Genomic DNA, 12566 nt, shown 5'->3' on the forward strand with positions numbered 1-12566 from the left:
AGAGACCCACTTCAGACCTAGAGACACATACAGACTGAAAGTAAGGGGATGGAAAAAGATATTCCATGCAAATGGAAACCAAAAGAAAGCTGGAGTAGCAATTCTCATATCAGACAAAATAGACTTTAAAATAAAGACTACTAGAAGAGACAAAGAAGGACACTACATAATGATCAAGGGATCGATCCAAGAAGAAGATATAACAATTGTAAATATTTATGCACCAAACATAGGAGCACCTCAATACATAAGGGAAATATTAACAGCCATAAAAGGAGAAATTGACAGTAACACAATCATAGTAGGGGACTTTAACACCCCACTTTCACCAATGGACAGGTCATCCAAAATGAAAATAAATAAGGAAACACAAGCTTTAAATGATACATTAAACAAGATGGACTTAATTGATATTTATAGGACATTCCATCCAAAAACAACAGAATACACATTTTTCTCAAGTGCTCATGGAACATTCTCCAGGATAGATCATATCTTGGGTCACAAATCAAGCCTTGGTAAATTTAAGAAAATTGAAATTGTATCAAGTATCTTTTCCGACCACAATGCTATGAGACTAGATATCAATTACAGGAAAAGAGCTGTAAAACATACAAACACATGGAGGCTAAACAATACACTACTTAATAACGAAGTGATCACTGAAGAAATCAAAGAGGAAATTAAAAAATACATAGAAACAAATGACAATGGAGACACGACGACCCAAAACCTATGGGATGCAGCAAAAGCAGTTCTAAGAGGGAAGTTTATGGCAATACAATCCCACCTTAAGAAACAGGAAATATCTCGAATAAACAACCTAACCTTGCACCTAAAGCAATTAGAGAAAGAAGAACAAAAACATCCCAAAGTTAGCAGAAGGAAAGAAATCATAAAAATCAGATCAGAAATAAATGAAAAAGAAATGAAGGAAACGATAGCAAAGATCAATAAAACTAAAAGCTGGTTCTTTGAGAAGATAAACAAAATTGATAAACCATTAGCCAGACTCATCAAGAAAAAAAGGGAGAAGACTCAAATCAATAGAATTAGAAATGAAAAAGGAGAAGTAACAACTGACACTGCAGAAATACAAAAGATCATGAGAGATTACTATAAGCAACTCTATGCCAATAAAATGGACAACCTGGAAGAAATGGACAAATTCTTAGAAATGCACAACCTGCCAAGACTGAATCAGGAAGAAATAGAAAATATGAACAGACCAATCACAAGCACTGAAATTGAAACTGTGATCAAAAATCTTCCGACAAACAAAAGCCCAGGACCAGATGGCTTCACAGGCGAATTCTATCAAGCATTTAGAGAAGAGCTAACACCTATCCTTCTCAAACTCTTCCAAAATATAGCAGAGGGAGGAACACTCCCAAACTCATTCTACGAGGCCACCATCACCTTGATACCAAAACCAGACAAGGATGTCACAAAGAAAGAAAACTACAGGCCAATATCACTGATGAACATAGATGCAAAAATCCTCCACAAAATACTAGCAAACAGAATCCAACAGCACATTAAAAGGATCATACACCATGATCAGGTGGGGTTTATTCCAGGAATGCAAGGATTCTTCAATATACGCAAATCAATCAACGTGATACACCATATTAACAAACTGAAGGAGAAAAACCATATGATCATCTCAATAGATGCAGAGAAAGCTTTTGACAAAATTCAACACCCATTTATGATAAAAACCCTGCAGAAAGTAGGCATAGAGGGAACTTTCCTCAACATAATAAAGGCCATATATGACAAACCCACAGCCAGCATCATCCTCAATGGTGAAAAATTGAAACCATTTCCACTAAGATCAGGATCAAGACAAGGTTGCCCACTCTCACCACTCTTATTCAACCTAGTTTTGGAAGTTTTAGCCACAGCAATCAGAGAAGAAAAGGAAATAAAAGGAATCCAAATTGGAAAAGAAGAAGTAAAGCTGTCACTGTTTGCAGATGACATGATACTATACATAGAGAATCCTAAACATGCTACCAGAAAATTACTAGAGCTAATCAATGAATTTGGTAAAGTTGCAGGATACAAAATTAATGCACAGAAATCTCTGGCATTCCTATATACTAATGATGAAAAATCTGAAAGTGAAATCAAGGAAACACTCCCATTTACCATTGCAACAAAAAGAATAAAATATCTAGGAATAAACCTACCTAAGGAGACAAAAGACCTGTATGCAGAAAATTATAAGACACTGATGAAAGAAATTAAAGATGATACAAATAGATGGAGAGATGTACCATGTTCTTGGATTGGAAGAATCAACATTGTGAAAATGACTCTACTACCCAAAGCAATCTACAGATTCAATGCAATCCCTATCAAACTACCACTGGCATTTTTCACAGAACTAGAACAAAAAATTTCACAATTTGTATGGAAACACAAAAGACCCCGAATAGCCAAAGCAATCTTGAGAACGAAAAATGGAGCTGGAGGAATCAGGCTCCCTGACTTCAGACTATACTACAAAGCTACAGTAATCAAGACAGTATGGTACTGGCACAAAAACAGAAAGATAGATCAATGGAACAGGATAGAAAGCCCAGAGATAAACCCACGGACATATGGTCACCTTATCTTTGATAAAGGAGGCAGGAATGTACAGTGGAGAAAGGACAGTCTCTTCAATAAGTGGTGCTGGGAAAACTGGACAGGGACATGTAAAAGTATGAGATTAGATCACTCCCTAACACCATACACAAAAATTAGCTCAAAATGGATTAAAGACCTAAATGTAAGGCCAGACACTATCAAACTCCTAGAGGAAAACATAGGCAGAACACTCTATGACATAAATCACAGCAAGATCCTTTTTGACCCACCTCCTAGAGAAATGGAAATAAAGACAAAAATAAACACATGGGACCTAATGAAACTTCAAAGCTTTTGCACAGCAAAGGAAACCATAAACAAGACGAAAAGACAACCCTCAGAATGGGAGAAAATATTTGCAAATGAAGCAACTGACAAAGGATTAATCTCCAAAATTTATAAGCAGCTCATGCAGCTCAATAGCAAAAAAACAAACAACCCAATCCAAAAATGGGCAGAAGACCTAAATAAACATTTCTCCACAGAAGATATACAGACAGCCAACAAACACATGAAAGGATGCTCAACATCTTTACTCATTAGAGAAATGCAAATCAAAACTACAATGAGATATCATCTCACACCAGTCAGAATGGCCATCATCAAAAAATCTAGAAACAATAAATGCTGGAGAGGGTGTGGAAAAAAGGGAACACTCTTGCACTGCTGGTGGGAATGTGAACTGGTACAGCCACTATGGAGAACGGTATGGAGGTTCCTTAAAAAACTACAAATAGAACTACCATATGACCCAGCAATCCCACTACTGGGTATATACCCTGAGAAAACCATAATTCAAAAAGAGACATGTACCAAAATGTTCATAGCAGCCCTATTTACAATAGCCCGGAGATGGAAACAACCTAAGTGTCCATCATCGGATGAATGGATAAAGAAGATGTGGCACATATATACAATGGAATATTACTCAGCCATAAAAAGAAATGAAATTGAGCTATTTGTAATGAGGTGGATGGACCTAGAGTCTGTCATACAGAGTGAAGTAAGTCAGAAAGAGAAAGACAAATACTGTATGCTGACACATATATATGGAATTTAAGAAAAAAATGTCATGAAGAACATAGGGGTAAGACAGGAATAAAGACACAGACCTACTAGAGCATGGACTTGAGGATATGGGGAGGAGGAAGGGTAAGCTGTGACAAAGTGAAAGAGCGGCATGGACATATATACACTACCAAACGTAAGGTAGATAGCTAGTGGGAAGCAGCCGCATAGCACAGGGAGATCAGCTCGGTTCTTTGTGACCGCCTGGAGGGGTGGGATAGGGAGGGTGGGAGGGAGACGCAAAAGGGAGGGGATATGGTAACATATGTATATGTATAACTGATTAAATTTGTAAAAGAAAAAAAAAAAAGAAAAAAAAAAAAAAAAAAAAAGAAGCCATTGGGAGATTGGGATTGACATATACACACTACTATATATAAAATAGATAACTAATAAGGACCTACTATATAGCACAGGGAACTCTGTTCAATACTCTGTAATAACATATATGGGAAAAGAATCTAAAAAAGAGTGGAGCTATATATATGTATAACTGATTCACTTTGCTGTACAGAAGAAACTAACACAACATTGTAAGTCACCTATACTCCAATAAAAATTAATTTTAAAAAAAAGAAGCAAAGGCCCCACCAAAAACTGATAAATTTGACTCTTTGGGAATGGGTTCTGGCATGTGATGTTTTAAAAAATAGCTATCCACGGGTTTCCCTGGTGGCGCAGTGGTTGAGAGTCCACCTGCCGATGCAGGGGAGGTGCGTTCATGCCCCGGTCTGGGAGGATACCACGTGCCGCGGAGCGGCTGGGCCCGTGAGCCATGGCCACTGAGCCTGCACATCCAGAGCCCGTGCCCCGCAACAGGAGAGGCCACAACAGTGAGAGGCCCGCGTACCGCAAAAAAAAAAAAAAAAAAGCTATCCACAAGGATTATAACATACAGACTGAGTAGAGAATTCCTGCTCTGGGGAAATGAAAGCGTCCCAGAAGGCTTCACGGTTTATCACCTTTTTGTTATATCGTCCCTTCTGCTTTTGCCTTGTCTCCTGTTTTCAGTAATGGGGCTCTTGTTTGGTTCCCTTTGTTTCAAACCAGAACAGTGACCTCAGGTCCAACATATGGGTCCCTGGCCCATAGGCCCTATCCTGGAAACATAAAGCTCAAGTAACTGATCAGGACCCAGGTCTTCTGAGGGGCCGTGCAGCTCTGACCAACAGGCATGTCCCTCAGCTGGGGCATGAAGTAACATTTTTATTTGCATGTAGAATAATGTAAAAGAAAGAGGGAAGTAGAAGAGGTCCAGGATGGGGAAAGTGGGGTCTAAGTGGCATGGCCACTCCCTGAACCCCCCCTATAATGCTCTCCAGGCAGCAAGGTGATCGGCTACTGCAGGACACAAGCCCAGTGTCACAGTGGCCCTAAGATTCTAGAAACTTCCCCAAAGTCACTCAGAGCCACAAGGACCATGTGACTGACCAAAACGGCTGCCTTCTATCCTCTGGTGAGCTTTCCACACTCCTAGGAGAAACATGACTTCTAACCCTGCCCCTCACCCAAGAACTTCAAACCCTGCTTGGCTTTCCCTCTCAGATGGGTCCCAGAACCCATTTATTTCACTTATTATGTTAGTGCTGCCGTGTATGAGTTTCTGCCTCCCATCTCTGTGAGTTCAAAGTTTGTTATAATCCCTAGCAAAAAATAGACGTATTTTTTTCCAGATTGAGGGACAATTCATTTGCTTTGATAATAAAAGGGACAGGACAAGGCACCCACTTCAATAAGAAAAATTCAGTTCTTCCTCCTTGGTTTACTCCCCTGGAGTAGACCTGGGGATTCTGCTCCTGAATTCCAGGATCAGCTGCCAGATCCCACAATGCCGTCACTGTCTGCATGGATTCAGGCTTATGCCTGCTAACAGTGTCTCTGCATTGGCCAGGACACCTGCCTGGCCTGACTCTGCCCCGTGCCTGTTGCCCTACCCTGCCCCTCCTCTCCTCCATCCCTCCTGATGGGCCTGTGTGGACTTATCTGGGTCTGATGGGTATGTTCACCTTCTGATCCCTGGAGGGTGGATGTTCTAGGTCAGCAGAGGGAAGCACTCTTGATGCCTGATCTGGGAAGGGGTTCAGAAAGGTGGAGTAGAAGGAGTGGAATGGGGCCTCTTGGGTGGGTGGTGGAGGGGCTCCCCCATACCACATCCATAGCTTGGAAGGCACATGGGATGTTGTAATTTGGCCACAGCGAAAAAAGTATAGAACTGCAGAAGCCTCACATTTTGTCCAGATGATATTGGGGTCTCTTAAAAGCTGACTTGATACCTCTGAGATTCTCTAAAGGCTCAATAAGGAGGGCGTGAAGTTTAGTTATAAGAATCAATGTCTGGGGCTTCCCTGGTGGTGCAGTGGTTGAGAGTCCGCCTGCCGATGCAGGGGACACAGGTTCGTGCCCTGGTCCGGGAGGATCCCACATGCTGCAGAGCGGCTGGGCCCGTGAGCCATGGCTGCTGAGCCTGCACGTCCGGAGCCTGTGCTCAGCAACGGGAGAGGCCACAACAGTGAGAGGCCCACGTACCACAAAAAAAAAAAAAAAAAAGAATCAATGTCTGGAACTCCTATAAAAAAACATTTATTCCAAACAATGGCTTTTCCAATTACTGAAATTAAAAAAAAATTGTGTATTTATAAAAAGAAGGCAGGTAGCAGGTCAGAAAGTAGGCTCTAGAGCTAAATTGCCTGGGTTCAAATACCAGCTCTACCACTTTGGAGCTATGTAACTTTGGACAATTTACATAACTTCTTTGTACCTCAGTTTCCTCATCCATAAAATGTGGATAATTGTAGAAACTATCTCATAGGGTTGTTATGAGACTTAAATGAGTTAATATTTGCAAAGCCCTTAGAATGATACCTGACACATAGTGCACATAGTGGTATATAAGAATTTTTTTTTAAGTATACACTTTAATGGTAGCAGACAATGTCCTCAGAAACATCCCAACATTATATACCATTGTGAGTTTTTTTTTAATATAAATTTATTTATTTATTTTTGGCTGTGTTGGGTTTTCATTGTTGTGTGCGGGCTTTCTCTAGTTGCGGTGAGCGGGGCCTACTCTTCATTGCAGTGCGTGGGCTTCTCATTGCAGTGGCTTCTCTTGTGGGAGAGCACGGGCTCTAGGAGCATGGGCTTCAGTAGTTGCAACACGCGGGCTCAGTAGTTGTGGCTCACGGGCTCTAGAGCACAGGCTCAGTAGTTGTGGCACGTGGGCTTCATAGTTGCAACACACGGGCTCAGTAGTTCTGGCTCATGGGCTCCAGAGCACAGGCTCAGTAGTTGTGGCACATGGGCTTATTTGCTCCACGGGCATATGGGATCTTCCCCGACCAGGGCTCGAACCTGTGTCCTCTGCATTGGCAGGTGGATTCTCAACCACGGCACCACCAGGGAAGCACCACCATAGTGAGTTTTATTTAGCTAGTTTGTGTGTGTGCATGAGTGTGTACAGGTGTGTGTATACACATATTTTGGTAATATCTCTTTATTCAGATTCATGGTTCATACCAAAAACTCAGGCAATAAAAACATTTTTCTGGAGAATCAGCTCTCTGGTGATTTTGAATAGCCCAGTTACAAATAAAAGACATCTAGAGTAATCTATTTCAAACGATACTCTGTGCCATCTCCTCAGACTCTCCTGGGAGTTGGGGTGGGCTAGGGAGTGAAAATAAGGGTGTAGATGTGGTTCTTATTCCCTCAACCTTTTCAGTCAGAAGATCTCTGCATACAACTCTTTTATGCTTGAACAAATATTCCCACAGTTAAAAAAAAAAACATTTAAACACAACTGATGTAGAAGAAGATTTGAGTGTGTGGGCCCCTCAGACCATTATCTACAGGTGCTATTTCTAATCACCAGTCTCGGTGAGTTTTGGATGAAAGAAAATTCAAGGTCGTTCTTCCCAGCAAGAACCTGGGATGAACGTTTTCTGGATGAAGTGACAGGTCACACGCTTTAATAATCAACTAGGAAGACCTGGTTAAAGCTCCCATATAAAAATTAGAGCACTTACCTAATAACTGTGTTCAAAAGGAAAGGCTCCTCTATCCCCACGGGGGCTTTAGGAGAACCCATGGGCTGGGCCAGCACAGTCCTCCAAGACTATTTGGGGCTGACTACAAAACACCAGACTCACACTTGGACGAGGTTCCTGTATCCCTTCCTCAGGTAGCCGCAGTTCATCTATCCTGCAAAATGTTCACTGTGGCCATTACCACACCTCCACCCCAGCCTCAGAAACCACAACAAAAACTCCAACACACATCTAATTTTGAGCAATGTTGACTCCATTCTAAGACTATAAAATAATAACAGCCATTCAGTAAAAAGGATATGCTAACACTCTAAGCATACACATCAACTGTAAGATGTGCCCCAATTTCTCAAATATTTACAATTTTAAAAATTGCATCTTAAAAGCAAAGAAATATGATATCTAAATTTGTCCCCCTTCCCCAGGTATTATTTTGAATTATTTGTTATAAACAATTTAGTGTTGGAGAACATTTGTTGAATATAATGGTTTGAGTTTTGAAGTAAGTAACCTTTAATCGTTGGACAATAATTATCTGGCTGAAGTCATTCCTGGAGCAATACATAAGCTAAAATGATCATTGCAGAGAAAAATATTTATCTTTCTATATTTATTTGTAAGTATCTAATTCATTCAGAAGTCAGATATAATCACTGAGATCACTGTCAAAATAAAACCTGTCAATATTCTGCAAGATAATGATAATTTGGTTTTTCTTTTATTTCTCCTATCTCTTCTTTAGATTTTTAAAATTTTGTTTCATCGGTTAGAATTTCCAGAACAATGTTAAATAATAGTGCTTAATAGAGGTTACCTTCATCTTTCCCTAATTTTGATAGAAATTAATCTAGTGATTAATCATTAAATATAACACTGGTGGTTGGTTCGAGCAACATTTTACCATTTTCCAGAAATATATATCTACTTATACTTTACATAGAAATTTAAAAATTAGAAATGTAAGAAAAACTTAATCCCATGCCTTTTTTGGCATCTATAGAGAAGATCATAACAATTTTTCTTATTTAACATATTAGCACCACATAATATTAAATATCTGAATATTAAATTACCTAGAATTTATCATAGTAAAAGGGGGAATTGAAACATAGTACTGTTTTGTAAAGTGAATTATTTGTTTTGTGAATTACCTGTGACAAGTTTCTGAACCCAGGCATCCAGTCTCTATAAACCAGCATGTGGTTGGTGTCTCAGGGACCAGAGACTAATTATAATAGCGCCAGCCTAGGCAGGACACCATTAGGAGGTCAGACCTGCCAGAAGAAATCAATTATAGGAGATGAACCTTGTTTGGATGTGTTTAGTGCCACCACCCCCTCGGAGGTCCAAGGCCTTGCTTACTGGATCAAGAATGCCAGAGTCTGTCATTTGTACACCACTTGGCACTGACCGCCCCCCACCCCAGTCATCTTCACCTTTGTTCAGCACAGAATTAATGACGAGACATGGAGAGGACATGGAGATAAGGACTCCTCTTTATGAGACGCTCACTTCAGCCAAAAGAGCAGATTGTAGACAAATCCAATAATCCTCTGGCAGAAAACAGGCATATCGCACATTTGCACACATGTTCTCAGAGATCACACACATACTCTTACACTTATACCCTTCTCCTCACATTAGGAGATTTGTTGAATACAGTGAGGGCTTAATACAGGCTTGTTTCATGAATAAGTGAATGAGTAAGAGAACTCAGTTGTCTAAGTATGTCCTCGTACTCACCCACATACACACATACTAATGTCCACTCATAGATACACAGGCAAGTGGAAGAACACCCTCCCTGTAGCTCTTCACACGTGTCAACTACTGTCACGGTCCCCTCCAAGCTACCATGACTCTCCTCCGGAAGTCTCTGCAACAGGTAGGAGGATGCTTTTAATCTCAAGGATCAAAACTCTCAATCCAAGGGCTTCCCTGGTGGCACAGTGGTTGAGAGTCCACCTGCCGATGCAGGGGACGCAGGTTCGTGCCCTGGTCCGGGAAGATCCCACATGCCGTGGAGCGGCTGGGCCCATGAGCCATGGCCGCTGAGCCTGCGTGTCCGGAGCCTGTGCTCCGCAACGGGAGAGGCCACAACAGTGAGAGGCCCGTGTACCGCAAAAAAAAAAAAAAAAAAAAAAAACCTCTCAATCCAAACTGCCTCAACCACAGATAGATTTAATTATGCACATAATAGGAGGTCCAGAAATAAAGTTTCAGGATTGATAGATCTGGAGGCTGTCAACAAGGATCGAACTTCATCCTGTCACCTCCTTTGCCATTTGCAGGTTCATTTCCACCCTGAGCCTGGTTCCCCTTCTAGGTGCAGCATGGCTCCCAGGAGTGATCAGGACTACACACTTCCTAGTTCTTATCCAGGGAGAGAAAGTAAGAGGCTTCCTGAGGCTTTCTCAAAAGCCAGGAAGAACTTTACAGAAGTCGATGGTAAACTTCTTCCTGCGAACCAATGATCATAGGGTAGAGCCCTTTCCTGAAACAAGGAGGTGGGATTGTACTTACCAAGCAGTCTACCTCTTTAGGCAAGGGCCACAGTGATGGACAGATGCTGGAAAGTCAAGCATCAGAATCACAGCAGTCTGGAAATGATCTGTACTGCTAGTTTCCAGTACCATGCTGCTGTGAACAGCCATGTACAAGTTTTTATGAGGACACATACTTTCATGTCCTTGGGTATATACTTAGGGGTGTCACTGTTGGATCACATAGTAAATACGTTTGACCATTTGAGGAACTACTGGACTGTTTTCCAAAGCAGCTGCAGTACTTAACATTCAGCAGTGTAAGAGGATTTTGATTTTTCCACATCCTCATCACATTTGTATCTGTCTTTGAATACAGTCATCTTAGTAAGTGTGAAGTAGTATCTCACTGTGATTTAAATTAATTTAATTTTGGCTCTTCTGGGTTCCTAGAATTTCCATATGAATTTTAGGTTTCAGCTTGTCAATTTATGTAAAGGAGTCAGCTGGAATTTTTATAGAGACTGCCTTGAATCTATAGCGATTAGGGAGTTTTGCTGTCTTAACCATACTGAGTCTTTTGATCCATGAACATGGACTGTTTTTCTATTTATTCAGGTCTTCTTTACTCTCCTTCATCAGTATTTTGTAGTTTTCATAGTATAAGGGTTGCACGTTTTTTGTTAAATTTATACCCAAGTATTGTATTTTTTTGATCTTATTATAAATTGACCTGTCTTTTTTTTTTTTTTTTTTGCAGTACACGGACCTCTCACTGTTGTGGCCTCTCCCACAGGCTCCGGGCGTGCAGGCTCAGTGGCCATGGCTCATGGGCCCAGCCGCTCCACGACATGTGGGATCCTCCTGGACCGGGGCACGAACCCGTGTTCCCTGCATCGGCAGGCTGACTCTCAACCACTGCGCCACCAGGGAAGTCCTGACCTGTCTTTTTGCATGGCTTTGACTGTTTGTTAATTGCTGCTGTATAGAATTATAGTTGATTTTTGCATATTGATCTTGTATCCTCAACCTTGTTGAACTTGTTTATTAATTCTAATAGATTTTTAATAACCTTAGTCTGGCTTTCTTTCTTTCTTTTCTTTTTCTTTTTCTTTTTTTTTTTTGGTGTTTTTCTTTACAATAATTCTCCTCTTGCAAGGTTTATAACGAATTTAATTTTTAAAATACCCCAAAATTTACATGTATGGTACAGTTGTTCTGTCGCAATTCTTGATGTTCCTCAAGTTTGCTAAATGAATATTGTTTTATTGTACAGATGATGAAACTAAACTTTAGAAAAGCTAGGTAACTTCCATAAGATCACAAGGTCAAAACAAAGATTTTCCTCTTTTTCTGTAGAGCATGTGAGAGATGAAGATTCACAACATTTCTTTATACCACTTCAGGTCCTAGGCTTATGCATGTGCGTGCGCACACACACACACACACACACACTGGGGTTCATGTTTTCTTTCAGACCTGCACTACTGGGAAGGTTTTCTCTGGTTAACTTCCTACCAATCTGTAGTGATGTACTTGTTAGCTATGTTGTCAAAGGCTGTGCATGACTTTAGAGTAAATCTCAATCCTTTTTACCACCATTTACAGATGGAAAACCAAGAAGGGATGTGACTTGCCCAAGATTACATAAAAAATAGTGGTAGAAGAATGATCCTGGTCATGTCAGACTTCTTTTTGTTTGTCCTAAAATCTGTAGCCTTTTTCTTTTGTTGGATCTAGAAATTGTCTATCATACCACTTCAGAGATAAAATTGTAAAGGGAAATGTATAATCAAAAAGTTGAATTCCTTGAACAAAGACTGAGAAAGACCAACAGCCATCTATTTGGGACCATAAGACTTCATTCATATATTAATTCTTTCAAAAAATACTTATTGAATGCCTATTATGCTGTTATACACCAGGTCATGAGCTAGGTAAGGGGGTACAGTGGTAAAGATATAACCCTTGTTCTGTACAAGTTTATAGCACAGTGAGGGATAAAGACAAGCTGACAATTTCTACACTGTTTGACAAGCTCTGGGAACTATGGAAAAATGCCAGTCACTCATATGACCGGGCAGAGAATGATTCTTGGAGGGGAATGTATCTAAGCTGAGGTTATAAGTATAAAACAAAACAAAGGATATATAAGGAGTGAGGAAGGAGAAATAGAGTAAAAGTAGCAGCAGATAATCAGAGTTGGGTAATTTGAAGCCATCTGGACAGCTGAAACAGAAGAGTTGAGGGCAGCGAATAAGTAAGCATGTCATTCACTGCTTAGATCATTGCCTGGCATGTATTACACCCTCCATTAATATATATTGAGTGG

The sequence above is a fragment of the Mesoplodon densirostris genome, chromosome 8 (assembly GCF_025265405.1).
Source record: "Mesoplodon densirostris isolate mMesDen1 chromosome 8, mMesDen1 primary haplotype, whole genome shotgun sequence".
In the NCBI taxonomy this organism is placed as follows: Eukaryota; Metazoa; Chordata; class Mammalia; order Artiodactyla; family Ziphiidae; genus Mesoplodon; species Mesoplodon densirostris.